A 24,783-nucleotide genomic window follows, 5' to 3' on the forward strand; every position below is an offset into this window, starting at 1 on the left:
TCTCCAATGTATGTGACTGGATTTGCAGTAAACGAAAACAATTACATGCTTGGAACAGTTATGACAAACGAACGGAAGGAAAAAGGTTGCAGTCTCACCACTTACGTTGCTGCTAGTGCCTAATATGCAGTGCTGTCATGGTGGTTACTCCAAGTTACTCACTGAGTAACCAGCTCTCGGGACCAAAAAAAAATTTTTTTTGCCCTCTTTTCACCGAAACGAAAAATAATTTTCTTCTGAAAAATTGTCCGCTCTCTAAGATCGCTTTTACTGCTTCTACCATTCTGAAATCGTTCCCCTTATATTCTCCATGTATCCTATTCGGGATTCCCGCTCCCCTAGAACGTATTATTCGAACGTTTTGCACCCCCGTAGATTTTGAAATATGTCCTCTGCAGGATCTCCGCCCTCCTATACGAATCCCTCTAACTGATTTGCGCCTCCTTAGATAAAAAAAAGTCCTCTACGGGATCTAGAACGTATTATTTGAACTTTTTTGCGCCCCCGTAGAATTTATTTAAATATCTCCGCCCTCCTATACGTATTCCTCTAACTTTTTTGCGCCCCGTAGATTTCAAAATATGTCCTCTACGGGATTTCCGCTCCCCAAAACGTATTACTCGAACTGTTAGCGCCCCTGTAGATTTAAAAATATGTCCTCGGCAGGATCTCCGCCCCACCCATACGTGATCCTCTAACTTTTTTTGCGCCCCTGCAGATTTAAAAACATGTCCTCCACGGGATTTCCGCTCTCCTAGAACGTATTATTGGAACTTTTTTTCGCCCCCGTGGATTTAGAAATATGTCCTCTGTAGGATTTCCACCCCTATATGTATTACTCTAACATTTTTGCGCCCCCTTAGATTTCAAAATATGTCCTCTATGGGATTTCTGCTCTCTTAAAACGTATTTTTCGAACTGTTTGCGCCCCCGTACATTTTGAAATATTTCCTCTACAGGAGACGCCCTCCTATACTTATTTCTCTAACTTTTTTGCGGCCCTTAGAAATCAAAATATGTTCTCTACGGAATTTCCGCTCCCTTAGAACGTATCATTCAAACTTTTTTGCGCCCCCGTGGATTTAGAAATATGTACTCTGAAGGATCTCCGCCCTCCTATACGAATTTCTCTATTTTGCGCCCCCGTGGATTTAGAAATATGTACTCTGAAGGATCTCCGCCCTCCTATATGTATTCCTCTAACTGATTTGCGCCTCCGTAGATTAAAAAAAAGTCCTCTACGCGATTCCCATCCCCTAGAACGTATTATTCTATTTTTTTTGCGCCCAAGTAGATTTTGGAATTTTATACGTATTCCTCTAACTTTTTTGCGCCCCTGTAGATTGAAAACAAATCCTCTTCAGGGTTTCCGCCTTCATAGAAGGTATCATTCAAACTTTTTGTGCCCCCGTGGATTTAGAAATATGTCCTCTGCAGGATCTCCGCCCTCCTATACGTATTCCTCTAATTTATTTGCACCCCCTAAGATTTCAAAATATGTCCTCTACGGGATTTCCGCTCCCCTAGAACGTAATTTTCGAACTTTTCAAGCCCCCATAGAATTAGAAATATGTCCTCCGTACTCCTATAGGTATTCCTCTAACTTTTTTTGCGCAACTGTTGATTTAAACAAAAAAAAAATCCGCTTCCGATTTCCGTATTGTTCAATTTTTTTTGCGCCCCCCGAGGATTTAGAAATATATCCTCTGCAGAATCTCCGCCATCCTATACGTATTCCTCTAACTTTTTTGCGCCCCCTAAGATTTCAAAATATGTCCTCCACGGGATTTCCGCTCCCCTAAAAAGTATTATTCGAACTGTTTGCGCCACCGTAGATTTAGAAATATGTCCTCTGCAGGATCTCCATCCTCCTATAAGTGTTCCTCTAACTTTTTTTTGCGCCCTGGTAGAATTAAAAAAAAATTTCCGCTTCGGGATTTCCACCCCCTAGAACGTATCATTCAAACTTTTTTGCGCCCCCGTGCATTTAGAAATATGTACTCTGAAGGATCTCCGCCCTCTATATGTATTCCTCTTACTTTTTTGCGTCCTGTAGATTTTAAAAAAATTGTCAGCTTCGGGATATCCGTCCCATAGAACGTATTATTCGAACTTTTTTGCGCCCCCGTAGATTTCAAAATATGTCCTCTACGGGATTTCCGCTCCCCTAAAACGTATTATTCGAACTGTTTGCGCCCCCGTAGATTTAGAAATATCTCCTCTGAAGGATCTCCGCCCTCCTATACGTGTTCCTTTAACTTTTTTGCGCCCCTGCAGATTAAAAAAAATGTCCACTTCGGGATTTCCGCCCCATAAAACGTATTATTCGAACATTATTGCGCCCTCATTAATTAAGAAATATGCCCTCTGCTGGATCTCCGCCCTCCTATATGTATTCCTCTTACTTTTTTTGCGCCCTGTAGATTTCAAGAAAATTTTCCGCTTCGGGATTTCCGCCCCCTAGAACGTATTATTCGAACTTTTTTTGCGTCCCGTGGATATGAAAATATGTCCTCTGCAGGATTCCGCCCTCCTATACGAATTTCTTCAACTTTTTTGCGCCCCCGTAGATTTCAAAATATGTCCTCTACGGGATTTCCGCTACCCTAGAACGTATTATTCAAACTTGTTTGCGCCCCCGTGGATTTAGAAATATGTCCTCTGCAGGATCTCCACCCTCCTATAGGTGTTCCTCTAACTTTTTTTTGCGCCCTAATAGAATTAAAAAAAATTGTCCGCTTTTGTATTTCCGCCCCCGAGAACGTATTATTCAAACTTTTTTGCGCCCCCGTAGAATTAGAAATATGACGTCTGCATGATCTCTGCCCTCCTATATGTATTCCTCTTACTTTTTGGCGCCCTGTAGATTTAAAAAAGATGGTCAGCTTCGGGATATCCGCCCCCTAGAACGTATTATTCGATTTTTTTTTGCGCCCCGTAGATTTCAAAATATGTCCTCTACGGGATTTCCGCTCCCCTAAAACGTATTATTCGAACTGTTTGCGCCCCCGTAGATTTAGAAATATGTCCTCTGAAGGATCTCCGCCCTCCTATACGTGTTCCTTTAACTTTTTTTGCGCCCCTGTAGATTTAAAAAAATTGTCCGCTTCGGGATTTCCGCCCCATAAAATGTATTATTCGAACATTATTGCGCCCTCATTAATTTAGAAATATGCCCTCTGCTGGATCTCCGCCCTCCTATATGTATTCCTCTTACTTTTTTTGCGCCCTGTAGATTTTAAGAAAATTTTCCGCTTCGGGATTTCCGCCCCCCTAGAACGTATTATTCGAATTTTTTTGCGCCCCCGTAGATTTCAAAATATGTCCTCTGCAGGATTTACGCTCCCCTAAAACGTATTATTCGAACTGTTTGCGCCCCCGTAGATTTAGAAATATGTCCTCTGAAGGATTTCCGCCCTCCTTTACGTGTTCCTTTAACTTTTTTTGCGCCCCTGTAGATTAAAAAAAAATTGTCCGCTTCGGGATTTCCGCCTCATAAAATGTATTATTCGAACATTATTGCGCCCTCATTAATTTAGAAATATGCCCTATGCTGGATCTCCGCCCTCCTATATGTATTCCTCTTACTTTTTTGCGCCCTGTAGATTTTAAGAAAATTTTCCGCTTCAGGATTTCCGCCCCTAGAACGTATTATTCGAACTTTTGCGCCCCGTGGATATGAAAATATGTCCTCTGCAGGATCTCCGCCCTCCTATACGAATTTCTTCAACTTTTTTGCGCCCCCGTAGATTTCAAAATATGTCCTCTACGGGATTTCCGCTCCCCTAGAACGTATTATTCGAACTGTTTGCGCCCCCGTAGATTTAGAAATATGTCCTCTGAAGGATCTCCGCCCTTCTATACGTGTTCCTTTAACTTTTTTTGCGCCCCTGTAGATTAAAAAAAATTGTCCGCTTCGGGATTTCCTCCCCATAAAATGTATTATTCGAACATTATTGCGCCCTCATTAATTTAGAAATATGCCCTCTGCTGGATCTCCGCCCTCCTATATGTATTCCTCTTACTTTTTTTGCGCCCTGTAGATTTTAAGAAAATTTTCCGCTTCAGGATTTCCGCCTCCTAGAACGTATTATTCGAACTTTTGCGCCCCGTGGATATGAAAATATTTCCTCTGCAGGATCTCCGCCCTCCTATACGAATTTCTTCAACTTTTTGCGCCCCCGTAAATTTAAAATATGTCCTCTACAGGATTTCCGCTACCCTAGAACGTATTATTCAAACTTTTTGCGCCCTGAGGATTTAGAAATATGTCCTCTGCAGGATCTCCACCTCCTATACGTATTCCTCTAATTTATTTGCGCCCCTAAGATTTCAAAATATGTCCGCTACGGGATTTCCGCTCCCCTAGAACGTAATTTTCGAACTTTCAAGCCCCCATAGATTTAGAAATATGTCCTCCGCCCTCCTATACGTATTACTCTAACTTTTTTTGCGCAACCGTTGATTTAAAAAAATCCGCTTCCGATTTCCGTATTGCTCAAACTTTTTGCGCCCCTGAGGATTTAGAAATGTATCCTCTGCAGAATCTCCGCCATCCTATACGTATTCCTCTAACTTTTTGCGCCCCTAAGGTTTCAAAATATGTCCTCTACAGGATTTCCGCTCCCCTAAAATGTATTATTCGAACTGTTTGCGCCCCGTAGATTTAGAAATATGTCCTCTGCACCCTCCTATAGGTGTTCCTCTAACTTTTTTTGTGCCCTGGTAGAATTAAAAAAATTGTCCGCTTTGAGATTTCCGCCCCCGAGAACGTATTATTCAAACTTTTTTGCGCTCCGTAGAATTAGAAATATGTCCTCTGCATGATCTCTGCCCTCCTGTATGTATTCCTCTTACTTTTTTGCGCCCTGTAGATTTTAAAAAAATGTCAGCTTCGGGATATCCGCCCCTAGAACGTATTATTCGAACTTTTTGCGCCCCGTAGATTTCAAAATATGTCCTCTACGGATTTCCGCTCCCCTTAAACGTATTATTCGAATTGTTTGCGCCCCGTAGATTTAGAAATATGTCCTCTGAAGGATCTCCGCCCTCCTATACGTGTTCCTTTAACTTTTTTGCGCCTGTAGATTTAAAAGTTGTCCGCTTCGGGATTTCCTCCCCATAAAATGTATTATTCGAACATTATTGCGCCCTCATTAATTTAGAAATATGCCCTCTGCTGGATCTCCGCCCTCCTATATGTATTCCTCTTACTTTTTTTGCGCCCTGTAGATTTTAAGAAAATTTTCCGTTTCGGGATTTCCGCCCCCTTGAACGTATTATTCGAACTTTTTGCCCCCCGTGGATATGAAAATTTGTCCTCTGCAGGATCTCCGCCCTCCTATACGAATTTCTTCAACTTTTTTGCGCCCCCATAGATTTCAAAATATGTCCTCTACGGGATTTCCGCTCCCCTAGAACGTATTATTCAAACTTTTTTGCGCCCCCCTGGATTTAGAAATATGTCCTCTGTAGGATCTCCGCCCTCCTATATGAATTCCTTTAACTTTTTTGCGCCCTTGTAGATTAAAAAATGGTTCTCTGGAGGATTTCCGCTCCCCTAAAACATATTATTCTAATGATTAATTATTTTATTATTTTAGAGCGTCTTAGGGGAAATGCTACAAGGTTAAAAGACTATAATAAACTTTTAATATTATTCTAACTTTTTTGCGCCCCCTTGGATTTAGAAATATGTTCTCTATAAGATCTCCGCTCCTATACGAATTCCTCTATTTTGCACCCCAAAGATTTTGAAAATGTCCTCTGCAGGATCTCCACCTTCCTATACGTTAGATCTGTTCACCATTTTCAAAAGTATTTCAGATTCAAAGTGCCACCGCTCGATTTCAATAAGTATCTTTAATGGAGTCTCCTGATCAATTTTCAGCCAAATCCATGGAGATTTAGAGGTGCATCAAACGAGATTTGTGATTTTTCAGACTTTTTCGTAAAAATATCATCTGAACGCATCAATTTAACTCCACCTAATAAAAGGATTAGTCGGTGATAGCTTCTTTAGACTATTATCTACCACTTTGTCATTGATACTAAGATGGTTAGAGGGCTTATTCTATGACTTTTTATTAGATTGCCTTAAACCAGAAAAATAATTTTAGCCCTCCTACACGCATTCCTCTAACTTTTTTGCTCCCTTTAGTTTTAAAAATATGTCCTCTACGGGATTTCCGCTCCCCTAGAACGTATTATTCAAACTTTCTTTTGCGCCCCCGTGGATTTAGAAATATTTCCTCTATAGGATCTCCGCCCTCCTATACGAATTCCTCTATTTTGCGCCTCCGTAGATGTTCAAACCAATAGGGAACCATGCGCTCCCCTAGAACGTATTATTCAAACTTTTTTGCGTCCTCTTTGATTTAGAAATATGTCCTTTGCTGGATCTCCTCCTATACGAATTCCTCCATTTTGCGTAGATTTTGAAATATGTCCTCTGCAGAATTCCTCTAAATTTTTTGCGCCCCTGTAGATTTAAAAAAAATTTCCGCTCCGAGATTTCCGCCCCCTGGAACGTATTATTCGAACTTTTTTGCGCCCCCGTGGATTTAGAAATATGTACTCTGCAGGATCTCCGCCCTCCTATATGTATTCCTCTAACTTGCGCCTCCTTAGATTTAAAAATATGTCCTCTATGGGATTACTCTTTGCAGGATCTCCTATACGTATGTTCTGGGCTGCAAGAATCAGCGAAAAATGCACCCGGAAGATTTTGTTTACAAATCACAGGGGAAACATCCGGAAAGCAGCGGGAATGCTTCCGGACGCGTTCGTTTCATAATGGTACGCTTCGAATCAACAATCCCCAGCATTCAGAGGCTGTTCCAATGCGGGAACCATGCGATCTGTATGTTCCGGGCTGCGAGATTCAGCGAAAAATGCATCCGGAAGATTTTGTTTACAAATTACGGGGAAACATCCGGAAAGCAGCGGGAATGCTTCCGGACGCATTCGTTTCATAATGGTACGCTTCGAATCAACAATCCCCAGCATTCAGAGGCTGTTCCAATACGGGAACCAAGCGAAATGTTTGTTCCGGGATCCGAGAATCAGCGAAAAATTTATCCGGAAGATTTTGTTTACAAATTACGGGGGAAAGCAGCGGGAATGCTTCCGGACGCGTTCGTTTCATAATGGTACGCTTCGAATCAACAATCCCCAGCATTCAGAGGCTGTTCCAATGCGGGAACCATGCGATCTGTATGTTCCGGGCTGCGAGATTCAGCGAAAATGCATCCGGAAGATTTTGTTTACAAATTACGGGAAACATCCGGAAAGCAGCAGGAATGCTTCCGGACGCATTCGTTTCATAATGGTACGCTTCGAATCAACAATCCCCAGCATTCAGAGACTGTTCCAATACGGGAACCAAGCGAAATGTTTGTTCCGGGATCCGAGAATCAGCGAAAAATTTATCCGGAAGATTTTGTTTACAAATTACGGGGGAAAGCAGCGGGAATGCTTCCGGACGCGTTCGTTTCATAATGGTACGCTTCGAATCAACAATCCCCAGCATTCAGAGGCTGTTCCAATGCGGGAACCATGCGATCTGTATGTTCCGGGCTGCGAGATTCAGCGAAAAATGCATCCGGAAGATTTTGTTTACAAATTACGGGGGAAACATCCGGAAAGCAGCGGGAATGCTTCCGGACGCATTCGTTTCATAATGGTACGCTTCGAATCAACAATCCCCAGCATTCAGAGGCTGTTCCAATACGGGAACCAAGCGAAATGTTTGTTCCGGGATCCGAGAATCAGCGAAAAATTTATCCGGAAGATTTTGTTTACAAATTACGGGGGAAAGCAGCGGGAATGCTTCCGGACGCGTTCGTTTCATAATGGTACGCTTCGAATCAACAATCCCCAGCATTCAGAGGCTGTTCCAATGCGGGAACCATGCGAACTGTATGTTCCGGGCTGCGAGATTCAGCGAAAATGCATCCGGAAGATTTTGTTTACAAATTACGGGAAACATCCGGAAAGCAGCGGGAATGCTTCCGGACGCATTCGTTTCATAATGGTACGCTTCGAATCAACAATCCCCAGCATTCAGAGACTGTTCCAATACGGGAACCAAGCGAAATGTTTGTTCCGGGATCCGAGAATCAGCGAAAAATTTATCCGGAAGATTTTGTTTACAAATTACGGGGAAAGCAGCAGGAATGCTTCCGGACGCGTTCGTTTCATAATGGTACGCTTCGAATCAACAATCCCCAGCATTCAGAGGCTGTTCCAATGCGGGAACCATGCGATCTGTATGTTCCGGGCTGCGAGATTCAGCGAAAAATGCATCCGGAAGATTTTGTTTACAAATTACGGGGGAAACATCCGGAAAGCAGCGGGAATGCTTCCGGACGCATTCGTTTCATAATGGTACGCTTCGAATCAACAATCCCCAGCATTCAGAGGCTGTTCCAATACGGGAACCAAGCGAAATGTTTGTTCCGGGATGCGAGAATCAGCGAAAAATGCATCCGGAAGATTTTGTTTACAAATTACGGGGGAAACATCCGGAAAGCAGCTGGAATGCTTCCGGACGCGTTCGTTTCATGATGGTACGCTTCGAATCAACAATCCCTAGCATTCATAGGCCATTCCAATGCGGGAACCATGCGATTTGTGTGATCCGGGCTGCGGGATTCAGTGAAAAATGCATCCGGAAGATTTTGTTTACAAATTACGGGGGAAACATCCGGAAAGCAGCGGGAATGCTTCCGGACGCGTTGGTTTCATGTTGGTGCGCTTCGAATCAACAATCCCCAGCATTCATAGGGCATTCCAATGCGGGAACCATGCTATCTGTGTGTTCTGGGCTGCGAGATTCAGCGAAAAATGCATCCGGAAGATTTTGTTTACAAATTACGGGGAAACATCCGGAAAGCAGCGGGAATGCTTCCGAACGCGTTCGTTTCATAATGGTAAGCTTCGAATCAACAATCCCCAGCATTCAGAGGCTGTTCCAATACTGGAACCATGCGATCTGTGTGTTCCGGGCTGCGAGATTCAGCGAAAAATGCATCCGGAAGATTTTGTTTACAAATTACGGGGAAACATCCGGAAAGCAGCGGAATGCTTCCGGACGCGTTCGTTTCATAATGATACGCTTCGAATCAACAATCCCCAGCATTCAGAGGCTGTTCCAATACGGGAACCGTGCGATCTGTGTGTTCCGGGCTGCGAGATTCAGCGAAAAATGCATCCGGAAGATTTTGTTTACAAATCACAGGGGGAAACATCCGGAAAGCAGCGGGAATGCTTCCGGACGCGTTCGTTTCATGTTGATACGCTTCGAATCAACAATCCCCAGCATTCATAGGCCATTCCAATGCGGGAACCATGCGATCTGTGTGTTCCAGGCTGCGAGATTCAGCGAAAAATGCATCCGGAAGATTTTGTTTACAAATTACGGGGGAAACATCCGGAAAGCAGCGGGAATGCTTCCGGACGCATTCGTTTCATGATGGTACGCTTCGAATCAACAATCCCCAGCATTCAGAGGCTGTTCCAATACGGGAACCATGCGATCTGTGTGTTCCGGGCTGCGAGATTCAGCGAAAAATGCATCCGGAAGATTTTGTTTACAAATTACGGGGGAAACATCCGGAAAGCAGCGGGAATGCTTCCGGACGCGTTCATTTCATGATGGTACGCTTCGAATCAACAATCCCCAGCATTCAGAGGCTGTACCAATACGGGAACCATGCGATCTGTATGTTCCGGGATGCGAGATTCAGCGAAAAATGCATCCTCAAGATTTTGTTTTCAAATTACGGGGGAAACATCCGGAAAGCAGCGGGAATGCTTCCGGACGCGTTCGTTTCATGATGGTACGCTTCGAATCAACAATCCCCAGCATTCATAGGCCATTCCAATACGGGAACCAAGCGAAATGTTTGTTCCGGGATGCGAGAATCAGCGAAAAATGCATCCGGAAGATTTTGTTTACAAATCACAGGGGGAAACATCCGGAAAGCAGCGGGAATGCTTCCGGACGCGTTCGTTTCATGATGATACGCTTCGAATCAACAATCCCCAGCATTCAGAGGCTGTTCCAATACGGGAACCATGCGATCTGTGTGTTCCGGGCTGCGAGATTCAGCGAAAAATGCATCCGGAAGATTTTGTTTACAAATTACGGGGGAAACATCCGGAAAGCAGCGGGAATGCTTCCGGACGCGTTCGTTTCATGATGGTACGCTTCGAATCAACAATCCCCAGCATTCAGAGGCTGTTCCAATACGGGAACCATGCGATCTGTGTGTTCCGGGCTGCGAGATTCAGCGAAAAATGCATCCGGAAGATTTTGTTTACAAATCACAGGGGGAAACATCCGGAAAGCAGCGGGAATGCTTCCGGACGCGTTCGTTTCATGATGATACGCTTCGAATCAACAATCCCCAGCATTCATAGGCCATTCCAATGCGGGAACCATGCGATCTGTGTGTTCCAGGCTGCGAGATTCAGCGAAAATGCATCCGGAAGATTTTGTTTACAAATCACAGGGGAAACATCCGGAAAGCAGCGGAATGCTTCCGGACGCGTTCGTTTCATGATGATACGCTTCGAATCAACAATCCCCAGCATTCATAGGCCATTCCAATGCGGGAACAATGCGATCTGTGTGTTCCAGGCTGCGAGATTCAGCGAAAATGCATCCGGAAGATTTTGTTTACAAATTACGGAACCTTCCGGAAAGCAGCGGGAATGCTTCCGGACGCGTTCGTTTCATGATGGTACGCTTCGAATCAACAATCCCCAGCATTCAGAGGCTGTTCCAATGCGGGAACCATGCGATCTGTATGTTCCGGGATGCGAGATTCAGCGAAAAATGCATCCTCAAGATTTTGTTTACGAATTACGGGGGAAACATCCGGAAAGCAGCGGGAATGCTTCCGGACGCGTTCGTTTCATAATGGTGCGCTTCGAATCAACAATCCCCAGCATTCAGAGGCTGTTCCAATACGGGAACCAAGCGAAATGTTTGTTCCGGGATGCGAGAATCAGCGAAAAATGCATCCGGAAGATTTTGTTTACAAATCACTTCTGGAAACATCCGGAAAGCAGCGGGAATGCTTCCGGACGCGTTCGTTTCATGATGTTACGCTGCGAATCAACAATCCCCGACATTCAGAGGCCATTCCAATGCGGGAACCATGCGATCTGTATGCGGGAATGCTTCCGGACGCGTTCGTTCCATATTGTGTCGCCAGCACTAAATTGTATTCCGACTTCCGACGTTTTACTTCCGAACTTACTTCCGACATCATGAACGTCAGAACAAAATTTGAAATAGCTACCAACACATTGTCGGAAGAGCGTTCGGAAGTGTGGAAATCGACTTCCGAACTTCAATTTGGTGCCAGCGACGTTGTCAGCGACAAAAAAGCTCGATTTTGTGACAGATAACACCGTGCAGTGCTGCATATTTATTTTATTTTTCCGTGTGAATCTCGTCGGAAGTGGGCCTTGCTGCCAGCTCATCAGCGTCATATAAACAGTTTTGGTCTAAATGCACAATAATGGTTCGCTTCGAATGAATGATCCCCAGCATTCAGAGGCTGTTCCAATCCGGGAATCAAGCGAAATGTTTGTTCCGGGATGCGAGAATCAGCGAAAATGCATTCGGAAGATTTAGTTTAGAAATTACAGGGAAACATGAGGAAAGTAGCAGGAATGCTTAATTATGTTTAATTATTTTTGGATTTAGCGCTCCCCGGATAAAAAATATGATTAGAATATTATAAATTTTACTGTTACATCACCATGTAAAACATAGAAATTACCATTGAATGTAATGGAACTTTAACAACTAAATCACATCAGAGACAATTGTTTTCCACGATTAAATTAATGGTAAATGGGACTTTTACAATAAAAAAGGGGGGTTGTTATGTATCTTTACAATAAAAAAATCGAAAAATTTTCATACAAAATTCAGAGCAAAACAATTGATTTAACGGTTCTTCAATGGGATGATTTCGAAGGCCAAAACAATAGAAAACAATGTGTTTCAAATGTTTTTTCTCAAATTTTTTTTATTGTTTTACAGTAGAAATAAAATGGGATTTTAAATAAATTTCACTTCAATCTCGACTTCAATTTTACAATAAAAATACAATTCAATTTATTTTTGATTTAATTTCAATTCAGTTTTAATTTAATTTCAATTTGACTTTAGTTCAATTTGTGTTCGAATTAAAATTAAAATTATATTGGTATTGGTATTGTTAAGTGCGTTAACTGCTATTCAGACCGGGATTCATAAACGTAGATTTCAGTCGCCAATGATGCAACCGGCTATACTCACTGAAGCCGCTGTAACTAATGCTGCTCGCATTTTTTTCCTGTGGAAGACGTAAATTATAAGATCATGTCAGGTTTCTTACAAAAAGTATAAGCCGAGAAGAAAAACAAAAGTTACCTGTTTAATTTTTTATTGTATCCCGTTGGTGATATAGCTCGATGATAGTCGCCGAACGATATTGAATCATCAGTGATGGTGGCATGCAGCAGTGTTTTATCATTAATTCAATTTCTGAAAAGGAACAAGGATACATATTAATAAAAAAAATCTGCGAACTGCTTCGGCGGTATAAATCAAGGGACCCTTCCTGAAGGTCTTTCACGTAAAAACAATAATGTTACTAGGCACATATATTCCAAAACTTATACTTTTCATTAACTTATTAATGTTATTGCTTTTGGTATGGGATCATTCATCAGATGGCATAATGAATTAGTGTATTGATATTTTCGAATAGGTTGTTGCTTATAAGGTTTTAAATTATAAGTTTTTTTCTTTACGTGTTGAAAGATTTATCCCACCTCAAAATGATCCGGTATATATAGATACCTTGATAGATACTCACCACGGTACAGCGGGAAATGATCGGCCGTTGCTTGCTCGCAGAATCAGTATTGTCGGCGTAGAACCGAACTTTCTTCCGAAATTTTATCTGTCAAACTAATTGATGTGTTGTTTAGCGCATCTTTAGGCAAATCCAGCGCACTACTTCCGAAGTTGGGAGAAAATCTGTATCTGGATCTGTATCTGGAGAAAATCCAACTTCGATATAAAAAGCGTACTAAAAGTATACTAACTTTGTACCGGATAGACGATTATAAAAGGAACACTTCGTTTACTTCGTCTTCTCACTAATCACAAACAAAATTGTACACGCTCATCTAAATCCAGTCATTCTCCAAGTAAAATTAAAAGTGAAAGATTTTGTTCCTTTGAATTTTTAAATTTAAATTGATCAGAACATAAATATTTCAAGACCTGCAATTAAAACATATATTTGAAAATCGGTAGAATTTTCATGTAACTATGAAAGTTATTGTTATTTTATTGTTTTCAATTGTTATTCCATCAACATAATGAATCAATGAAATATTCTCAAATTATATTTTTATTTTCTTTAAAACGGATTATCTGATCACCGAGATGGAATACTTTTATAATTTGTTTAATTTTTGGATGAGCAATATAAAACATAAGCGAACAACTAAAATATTATAGAATGTATCGGTCACATTTAAATGTATTGTACTTTTAAAGTAAGTACAATAAAGGATTTTTACAACCGTGAAAAATCTACAATAAAAATACAATAGATTGTATTATTTACCATACAACCAATTGAATTCCAATGGATCATACCATACAAGGAACTGTAAATTTTTATCCGGGTATATTCATGAGTTTACACATGGATTTTTGCAATGGGGGTAGCGAAATGGATTCCATATTTTCGACACATATATTCCATGCGCCCGCATGCATTACATGCGTGTTCACACATACTATCCATGTGGGTCATAGTATCCATGTGTGAGTTTGTATGCAATTAAGTATGTGCGAGGGGCTATCAACTCGTTAAATCAGTTGAATTGTAAATACGTGCATGTAAAAATACATGAAAAAATACCTGAAAAATACAAAAATTCTTCTTGGAACTTTAATTCGAAATAATTCATCAATACACCGACAATCCGTCAATGCGACATAAAGTACAATTTTGCGTAGGCATGTTGTGCATGGAAAAATCACTCCATTCCATTACTACCGACTCGATCAGCGGTACCTGCACCAAGGAGGATCGACACAATCGAGATGGAAAAATCACTTTTGGAATATTGTGGAGGAAATCCTTGGGGAACCAATCACCGAGCCAATCCCCCTGCGGGATTTGCTCGCATCAACGTATTTAAGACAATTTCGGATGTGTTCAAAGCGAGTTTCAAGGGAGAACTGGAATGTTTTGTTCGTGAATAGTTAATAGTGAATACACAGACAAACAGACGTAACACTAGAGAAATTACCATCGACCATCACTTCAACGAAGTGAAGTTCGCCAGCCGTTCAGCACTCGCACGATATCGCGAACACTGGCCTAACGGCCACATCTTTTACCGACATCAACAATCCATCACGTTCAATCACAGGGTACTCCGGAATGATATCGAAGGAATCCATAGCTAAGTCAACCCTGTTTCTTTATGCCGCACCATTTGTTTAGACTGGCCCAATAAGCTGGAGGAGCTGCCTCAATCTGTTGTAATCTAATCTATTTCGACAGTCGTATTATCGCCAAAAAATACACAACAGAAGCCAAGGGGTGGGTCGCTGAGCACAATTTAATTTGTGTTCATCACACTTCTTGTAATTCTTGGTGCCACAGTGTGCCATAAATTGTGCCTCACCTTAAGTATGGCACATTGTCATATTGACAGTCAGAAATATCTGGCAACACTAGCGACTGTAAACATCAAGAGGATGGAACGTCTGTCATCCGCGATACAACTCTTCCCAGCATTGTTTTTTGGTGAACTGCTTGCCGTGTGATGGGGGAAAAAATCAAAATTATTGAAATAGTCGTGGTCGAAGTGGGCTTAACGATGGGATATCGAAGTGTCCCAACCAACAGATATCAGATGCCGGATTGGAACGGAAACAGCGAATATATAGGTGGTGTTTCCTTAAGCTTCGCACGCAATAGAATGCAATGGTAACGGCAATTTGACAGAAAATATGGTGTACCGCTGCTACACAACCAAGGAAATTACCAAAACTTTCGTGAATTAGCATCTTTAGCAGTAAATATCTATATCCCAATGATTTGGCAGTGGCAAAAATATAGGCTCAAAATGACACAGGAACATCCATAAATTACGTAACACTTGGAGAGAGGAGGGGGGTTGCCTGAAGTGTGACGATCCATACAAAATTTTCAGATGATTCATGCAAAAAGTGGGACAGGGGAGGGGGTTGAAAACTGCCATTTTTAGCGTTACGTTGTTCCCCAATTGGGAGTTTCATTTCAAGCTTCACCAATACGCCAATTCTATGTTGTCTATTTTTTGTTGAGCTCCACAGTACTTTTGGCAAAACGATTTTCTTTCAAGAAAATCAGTGATTTGCATGGTGTCCTCAAGCATTGAAACACAAAGGCAAATACTTATCTGCACTATCAGTCTCTTCGGGGGGCCCTCCTTAGCCGTGCGGTAAGGCCCGTGGCTACAAAGCAAGACCATACTGAGTGTGGCTGGGTTCGATTCCCGGAAATTTTCGGATTGGAAATTGTCTTGACATCCCTGGGCTTAAAAGTATCATCATGTTGGCCTCATGATATACGAATGCAAAAATGGTAACTTGGCTTAGAAACCTCGCAGTTAATAACTGTGGAAGTGCTTAATGAACACTAAGCTGCGAGGCGGCTCTGTCCCAGTGTGGGGATGTAATGCCAATAAGAAGAAGAAGAAGAAGATCAGTCTCTTCGAGCATTGAAACACAATTTCTACACTATCTTTTTACTTCCTTTTCTTTGATTATTTTGTTCTCATGCTCCATATAAAGAAATGTAAACATTGCCCTCGTGTGAATTCACTCGTATTAAACGCGGTTGAAAGAATGTAAATATTGTCCTCATATCACGTCAGATGACGTCACGCTACATTCGTTTCATAAGTCAAAACAAAAATTTAGCAATGTTGCCAGTATTTTTTATTCTGATCATTCAAATGTCAAAAGTGTGCCACAGTGTGTGCCACGCGGTGCCACACGTATGAGTAAAATCTTTAAAATGTGTGCTTGGAACATTGTGCTCAGCGTCCCACCCCTTGACAGAAGCCTATTTCGCAATTGATCAATTCGCTTGATGTAATAAATACATGAAACAGCAGCACCGATTTAAATTCGACGACTACAAGAATGTTATTGAAAAAGAGATAGACCAGTAAGAAATGTATCCCGGCTCCCGTGGAATAACTTTACTCTTCCGTCGCAATTTACTAGTGGACCATCATCGTTACTGTCATCCGAACGAGCCAGGATAACCATCACCTTAGTGTGTACTATTCCTTTCAATGTAAGTTCCTCTGAATCAATCAGCCGTAGAATCTAAATGCTTTTTAACAACGGAATTACCATACGATATGTTATTTTATCAACAGGCTCCAGCATAATATGCCCTTGAATTACCATTCTGCGTCATCGACATACTTTCATCCTGTACAAGCAGAATTTTATACATATCTATATAAATATAAAAAGAACAACAGTCAGTCAATACTCGCAGTAGGACGTCAGCTCTGGCCTAGCGTAGCCCAGGCCTACCCTATATTTCACCATATTCTTTCGGAGGTACTTCGGAATAATATTGTGTGTTTCAAGGAGAAATTCATTACCAGCAGTAACCACGTCTGGACGATTTGCTTCGAATGGTCATAATTCAGTCGGATTGGCTGGCTCAGAGAATTAAGCCATATGTTGGACAGCAGAAGCAAGTATCAACAGACGAGATCGATCGGTCTGCAGTATGCTGACCTAACAGTTGTCTCGTCGATAATCAATCGTTAAGAGAAACCATTATAATCACACAGAGAAACAGACGTCAAACGCAACCAGATGGCGGTAGTGTGCAAACGTCAAACACAAGCAAATCCGATGTAAGCGCCATCGGTGGCCGATTGACCACCTACAACAATTTGAATCCATCGTTAAAAAGGTGAACGATGGAACATGTGTTGAGTGAGACGTTTGTTTCTCTGTGATAATCAGTTAGATGTGATAGAATTAAAACAAATATTTGGGCTTATTCTATGAGTAGAGTGACGTGATGTCAGTCGATTATAGCTACTCTCACGTGAGGTGACCATGTTATTCAAATTCCGAAAGTAATCTGCGCAATTTCTTGCCCTGTTGGGATGAAGCTGAAAATGCGAGTGAAAATGGCAACTCCTTTTTGTTCCAGTGGCATCTTTTCCGCATCTTCCGCAATAAATATACATTTTTTTATTAAATCTCGCCATCAGGCTCGCCACACTGAACAAAAAATTCTGAAAGCGAGAAATTATATAAAAAAAGATTCATCCCGCCGAATCATTCAAATTTTTTTTGATTTTTTTTAATCTTTTGAATGATTTAAAAAATGATTCGAGTGTCTTCCCCCCTGCTGATATATCTACACTGGCAAAAGGAAGGTGGTTTGATTTGCTTATATGCCATTGCGTGCGGAAGGATTTTCTATCGACGAGTACTGTCTCCAAATTTCTAATATGATATCAGCATCTAGTCGAATATACTATATATATTCTATACTTTCGCCTCTAAAGGTGCCGTCAGACGTTGCAAGCAAATCACTCGCAACGAGCATTTTGCTCGCAAAAAGTGACAACTGTCAAAAATTTGCCTGTCTGACTACACTGAAAGTGATTGCATGCAAACAAATGACAACTCGTAAGCAAACGCTCGCTTGCAATGTGTGACTGCTAAGCGTTAAAAATTTTCAACTCGCAGAAACGAAATTGCGCTTGCTAGTGCAGCACTAGCAAATTTTTCGCTCGCAAAAGTGGAAACGTTTTCAGGTGGCAGTGTTGCATTGCAAAAATAGAAATGAAATTAGATTTTGTGGCCGAAAAACAAGTTTTTCGTTTTTGTTTATATTTGCATGAGAGTAAATCCATTGACGAATACATAGACGGAGTGGTGGCCATTTTTTCGGGCACCACTATATACCCCTGGGGAGTGACGGATTACAATTATTACAATCACTCGACCATTGAGAAGCCCCTCAATTCGAACCACGTCAGTTTGACAACAGTTGTCATTTTCATTTTTGTTTACCTCTGATATGTTTTTGGCTACGATCAGAGTCTATTGCATCATGACATCATCTGTCGCGACAGTTCAATGTTTTTCCTCGCGTGTCGCACAACTTTTTCGGTTGATTTTATTCATTTTATTTGAACAAAGTGTTTGCTTGTCGTGAGCGTTGTTGATGTTTTGACCATTTATCTGCTACTCGGAAGAAAGAGTACGGACCCCAAGTCCGACGGCTCCCGGCCCGGATCGTCTCTGTCACTACGTAATATCGCCGGCAATGAGGGTGCCGCCGCTAGCTACCCCCAAGAGCAAAGTCCCAGGTACCGAGGTGTGCATCGAAGTATAATGTTAATATCTGCATCGAGCACAAAACCTATCAAACGAGCCTCCAGTGGCAGTGTAACCTTACGTGTCGGACCGACAGCAGCAGTGACCGCTGCCTGGTGGCGGTGGCAACAACGCGATGCATCGGCAGCCATTGGGCCCGGTCCCACGGCGGTTGACAACTCCGGCAGTAATAATCACAGCTCGAAGGCCAGCAGTGGCATCTCGGAACGGATGTCAGTTAGCAGTAATTTCAAACGACAGAAGAAGGAGAACACTGCCAGATTAGCCGCACAAAACCAGAGGCCGGCGTCGAGCATAACCAAACCGCTCCAAACCATTCACATCGGCAGATAATTCATCGATCTCCAGCCCGGCGAAACCGCGCAGCACCAGTTCGACCCGGCAACGGCAACCGGACGGTTGGGCCCAGTGCCGGCGGCATGATGCCAAGGCGGTCCACGGCGCTGTACGAGAAGACGTCCTCGACGGAAAAGACAAATGCCATCACGGATAACACCATGGTGAATCTCAATAGTCTTACACCAGCCGTTAATTATTCCAGACAACCGGTTGCATTTCCCAGGAATATTCCATCGCGATCGATTTCCCACTCAGGTCAATCCAGATCCCGTAACAGTACGACATATGCCATTGCCGGAACCAACGTAGGCGACTCACCAACGTAATCGGCAAAACTTTCCTGCAAAGACTTACTACCAACTCCAACAGTAAACGCACGATTCGAATGTCCTGCACCAACAGGAACGAAGTAAATTTGTTGTTTTGCGTGTGCAATTTATCGGAAAGCACGAAAAGGAACCGCTGGCAGTTAGGTTTATTGATATTGGAAGGAATTTAGAAACGCTCACAGGAATTGTACAGAGAAAAAACTATCTCGTTTTAAAGAATAATCCCGAATGAATTTCCCAGGATCCCTCCGGCTTGAATGGTTGAATGATTGGTTGCTTGATCGGTTGATTGGTAAGTCGGCTGGTTAGTTGTTTTGTTGGTTGCTTGAATGGTGGATTAGTTGATTGCTTGGTACATTGTTTGCTTGGTTTGTTGGTAGCTAGCTTGAATGGTTGGTTGCTTGATTGGTGGGTTGGTTGATTGATTAGATGCTTATTGGTTGGTTAGTTCATTGGTCTTCTTCTTATTGGCATTACATCCCGGATAAAAATATCATTAAAATATCATAAATTTTATTGTTACAACACCATTTAAAACATAATTTTACCATTGAATATAATGGAATTTTGACAATAAAATCACATGAGAAATAATGGTTTTCCACGATAAAATGAATGGTAAATGGGACTTTTACAATTAAAAAGGGGTTGTTATGTATCTTTACAATAAAAAAATCGAAAAATTTCCATACAAAATTCGGAGCAAAACAATTGATTTTACGGTACTTCAATGGGATGATTTCGAGCGACAAAACAATAGAAAACATTGTGTTTTAAATGTTTTCAATTACTGTTTCTATTGTTTTACAATAGAAATACAACAGGATTTAGAATACATTATACTCCAATATTACAATAGAAATACAATACAATTAATTGTTTTACAAATTATTTTATTTTCCTTCGGTTGTTTAGCATATCTTTAGACGAATCCAGCGCACTACTTCCAAAGTTAAGTGGGTTGCCTGTATCTGGAGAAAAATCCAACATCGGTTTAAAAAGCGTACTAACTTTGTTCCGAATAGACAATATTTACATATAGATATAAACTTGTGAAAAATGTAAATTATAAAAGAATGTCACTATTTTCAACTCTCAATTTGGTTGCTGTATTCCGTACCGGTGACGTTTGACAGTTGACAGTTCATTAAATAGCAGCGCTCTTATCGCGCTACCAAATTTGGTCACCTGTCAGTCGCGCTACTGTTCTAGCAGCGCGTTTAGTAGCGACCGGTAAAGTGTCAAGTAATGATACTGCGCTGCCAAACGGCTTAAACTCACCACCGGTAATCTTGCTCTAATAAGCCATTTTATGAGACAGATTCGAACAGCTGATCGAAATTTTGAGTGGACGGCTCGGTCTTTGTTTTGGTAAATTTGCATGCAAACCATCATCATTTCGTCATCATCATCATCATTTCATTCCATTTTCGCAAATGTTCCTTGTAAAATGTAAATATTAGTGTTAGGTCTCCTGTCATTTGAGCTTTTTATAAAATGGCTTATTATAAACAAAACTGTACACGCTCAAATGAATCCAGCCATTCTCCGAGTAAAATGATAAGCAAAAGTTTTTGTTCCCTTTCATTTTTTTTAAATCAAATTTGTATTGCATAACATTTCTAGACGTGCAACAAGACCTGCAATATGAAAATATATACTTGAGAATCGGTATAACATTTTTATTTATTTAACAAACAAAGCTATTGTAATTTTATTGTTTTCAATTGTTATTTCATCAATATAATAAATCCATGAAATATTCCAAAATTATATTAATTCAATAACATTAGACGGATTTCCAGATCATCCAAACCGAATACTTTTAAAATTTGTTTAGTTTTTGGATGAGCTATACTAAACATAAGCGAACAATAAAAATATAATAGAATATATCGGAAACATTTAAATATATTGTTATTTTAATGTACGTACAATAAAGATCTTTTACAACCGTGAACATTTTACAATAAGCATACAATAGTTTGTATTGTTTGCCACACAATCTATTGTATTTCAATGGGTTATGTCTTACAAGTTACTGTAAATTTTTATCCGGGTCATCGGATTCCATGAGTGCGGTCGCAGTATCATTTTGAGTTCAATTCGGTTGCTTGATATGAGTTCAATATGGTAGCACTTATGTGATGATAGTGGATTGAGCGCTCGTCTGAGTCCATGAGGGGGGCGCAGTAGCATTCTGAGCTCAATTTGATTGTTTTAACGAGATAGTAGAATGAGCGCTCGTCTGCCGACGGGCGCAGTGTCGATATGAGTTCAATATGGTTGAACTCATGTGATGATAGTGAATTGAGCGCTCGTCTGAGTCCATGAGGGTGGGCGCAGTAGCATTCTGAGTTCAATTAGGTTTCTCTAATGAGATTATATAATGAGCGCTCGTTTTAATCCTTGGGGGCGGTCGCAGTGTCGATATGAGACCAATTTGGTTGCACTTATGTGATGATAGCGGATTGAGCGCTCGTCTGAGTTAATGAGGATGGGCGCAGTATCGATATGAGTTCAATTTGGTTGCACTTATGTGTTGATAGTGGATTGAGCGCACGTCTGAGTCAATGAGGGCGGGCGCAGTGTCGATATGACTTCAATTTGGTTGCACTTATGTGATGATAGTGGATTGAGCGCTCGTCTGAGTCAATGAGGGTGGGCGCAGTATCGATATGAGTTCAATTTGGTTGCACTTATGTGTTGATAGTGGATTGAGTGCTCGTCTGAGTCAATGGGGGCGGGCGCAGTATCGCTAAGAGTTCAATTTGGTTGCACTTATGTGATGATAGTGGTTTGAGCGCTCGTCTGAGTCCATGAGGGTGGGCGCCGTAGCATTCTGAATTCAATTAGGTTTCTCTAATGAGGTTATAGTATGAGCGCTCGTTTTAATCCTTGGGGGCGGTCGCAGTGTCGATATGAGTTCAATTTGGCTGCACTTATGTGATGATAGTGGATTGAGCGCTCGTCTGAGTCAATGAGGGCGGGCGCAGTATCGATATGAGTTCAATTTGGTTGCACTTATGTGATGATAGTGGATTGAGCGCTCGTCTGAGTCAATAAGGGCGGGCGCAGTATCGATATGAGTTCAATTTGGTTGCACTTATGTGATGATAGTGGATTGAGCGCTCGTCTGAGTCAATGAGGGTGGGCGCAGTATCGATATGAGTTCAATTTGGTTGCACTTATGTGATGATAGTGGATTGAGCACTCGTCTGAGTCAATGAGGGCGGGCGCAGTATCGATATGAGTTCAATTTGGTTGCATTTATGTGATGATAGTGGATTGAGCGCTCGTCTGAGTCAATGAGGGCGGGCGCAGTGTCGATATGAGTTCAATTTGGTTGCACTTATGTGATGATAGTGGATTGAGTGCTCGTCTGAGTCAATGAGGGTGGGCGCAGCATCGATATGAGTTCAATTTGGTTGCACTTATGTGATGATAGTGGATCGAATCTGAGTCAATGAGGGTGGGCGCAGTATCGATATGAGTTCAATTTGGTTGCACTTATGTGATGATAGTGGATTGAGCACTCGTCTGAGTCAATGAGGGCGGGCGCAGTATCGATATGAGTTCAATTTGGTTGCATTTATGTGATGATAGTGGATTAAGCACTGGGCTGAGGCAATGAGGAGGGGCGGAGTGTCGATATGAGTTCAATTTGGTTGCACTTATGTGATGATAGTGGATTGAGCGCTCGTCTGAGGCAATGAGGGCGGGCGCAGTATCGATATGAGTTCAATTTGGTTGCACTTATGTGATGATAGTGGATTGGGCGCTCGTCTGAGTCAATGAGGAAGGGCGCAGTGTCGATATGAGTTCAATTTGGTTGCACTTTTGTGGTGATAGTGGATTGAGCGCTCGTCTGAGTCAATGAGGGCGGGCGCAGTGTCGATATGAGTTCAATTTGGTTGCACTTATGTGATGATAGTGGATTGAGCGCTCGTCTGAGTCAATGAGGGCAGGCGCAGTGTCGATATAAGTTCAATGTGGTTGCACTTATGTGATGATAGTGGATTGAGCGCTCGTCTGAGTCAATGAGGGCGGGTGCAGTATCGATATGAGTTCAATTTGGTTGCACTTATGTGATGAGAGTGGATTGAGCGCTCGTCTGAGTCAATGAGGGTGGGCGCAGTATCGATATGAGTTCAATTTGGTTGCACTTATGTGTTGATAGTGGATTGAGCGCTCGTCTGAGTCAATGAGGGCGGGCGCAGTGTCGATATGACTTCAATTTGGTTGCACTTATGTGATGATAGTGGATTGAGCGCTCGTCTGAGTCCATGAGGGGGGCGCAGTAGCATTCTGAGCTCAATTTGATTGTTTTAACGAGATAGTAGAATGAGCGCTCGTCTGCCGACGGGTGCAGTGTCGATATGAGTTCAATATGGTTGAACTCATGTGATGATAGTGAATTGAGCGCTCGTCTGAGTCCATGAGGGTGGGCGCAGTAGCATTCTGAGTTCAATTAGGTTTCTCTAATGAGATTATAGAATGAGCGCTCGTTTTAATCCTTGGGGGCGGTCGCAGTGTCGATATGAGACCAATTTGGTTGCACTTATGTGATGATAGTGGATTGAGCGCTCGTCTGAGTCAATGAGGATGGGCGCGTATCGATATGAGTTCAATTTGGTTGCACTTATGTGTTGATAGTGGATTGAGCGCACGTCTGAGTCAATGAGGGCGGGCGCAGTGTCGATATGACTTCAATTTGGTTGCACTTATGTGATGATAGTGGATTGAGCGCTCGTCTGAGTCAATGAGGGTGGGCGCAGTATCGATAGGAGTTCAATTTGGTTGCACTTATGTGTTGATAGTGGCTTGAGTGCTCAACTGAGTCAATGGGGGCGGGCGCAGTATCGATATGAGTTCAATTTGGTTGCACTTATGTGATGATAGTGATTTGAGCGCTCGTCTGAGTCCATGAGGGTGGGCGCAGTAGCATTCTGAATTCAATTAGGTTTCTCTAATAAGGTTATAGTATGAGCGCTCGTATGAATCCTTGGGGCGGTCGCAGTGTCGATATGAGTTCAATTTGGTTGCACTTATGTGATGATAGTGGATTGAGCGCTCGTCTGAGTCAATGAGGGCGGGCGCAGTATCGATATGAGTTCAATTTGGTTGCACTTATGTGATGATAGTGGATTGAGCGCTCGTCTGAGTCAATAAGGGCGGGCGCAGTATCGATATGAGTTCAATTTGGTTGCACTTATGTGATGATAGTGGATTGAACGCTCGTCTGAGTCAATGAGGGTGGGCGCAGTATCGATATGAGTTCAATTTGGTTGCACTTATGTGAAGATAGTGGATTGAGCGCTCGTCTGAGTCAATGAGGGCGGGCGCAGTGTCGATATGAGTTCAATTTGGTTGCACTTATGTGATGATAGTGGATTGAGCACTCGTCTGAGTCAATGAGGGCGGGCGCAGTATCGATATGAGTTAAATTTGGTTGCACTTATGTGATGATAGTGGATTGAGCGCTCGTCTGAGTCAATGATGGCGGGCGCAGTGTCGATATGAGTTCAGTTTGGTTGCTCTTATGTGATGATAGTGGATTGAGCGCTCGTCTGAGTCAATGAGGGCGGGCGCAGTATCGATATGAGTTCAATTTGGTTGCACTTATGTGATGATAGTGGATTGAGC

At 42.1% G+C, this 24,783-nt stretch overlaps 1 protein-coding gene, 1 long non-coding RNA gene and 1 pseudogene across 16 annotated transcripts in view; 2 read left to right on the forward strand and 1 right to left on the reverse strand.

Annotated features, from left to right (window-relative positions):
* LOC134225970 (serine/threonine-protein phosphatase rdgC) overlaps positions 1–24,783 on the forward strand; it is a 278,612-nt gene that overhangs the window by 180,331 nt on the left and 73,498 nt on the right. The gene's annotated exons all lie outside the window — the stretch shown is intronic.
* On the reverse strand, positions 12,239–12,942 carry LOC134222757 (uncharacterized). The gene is made up of 3 exons (XR_009982437.1): positions 12,885–12,942; positions 12,437–12,550; positions 12,239–12,359 (listed from the first exon to the last, which is right to left on the reverse strand). It is a non-coding gene; the product is annotated as an uncharacterized LOC134222757 (long non-coding RNA).
* LOC134222763 (uncharacterized) lies at positions 18,364–19,308 on the forward strand (annotated as a pseudogene).

Source organism: Armigeres subalbatus, chromosome 3, assembly GCF_024139115.2.
Source record: "Armigeres subalbatus isolate Guangzhou_Male chromosome 3, GZ_Asu_2, whole genome shotgun sequence".
Classification (NCBI taxonomy): domain Eukaryota; kingdom Metazoa; phylum Arthropoda; class Insecta; order Diptera; family Culicidae; genus Armigeres; species Armigeres subalbatus.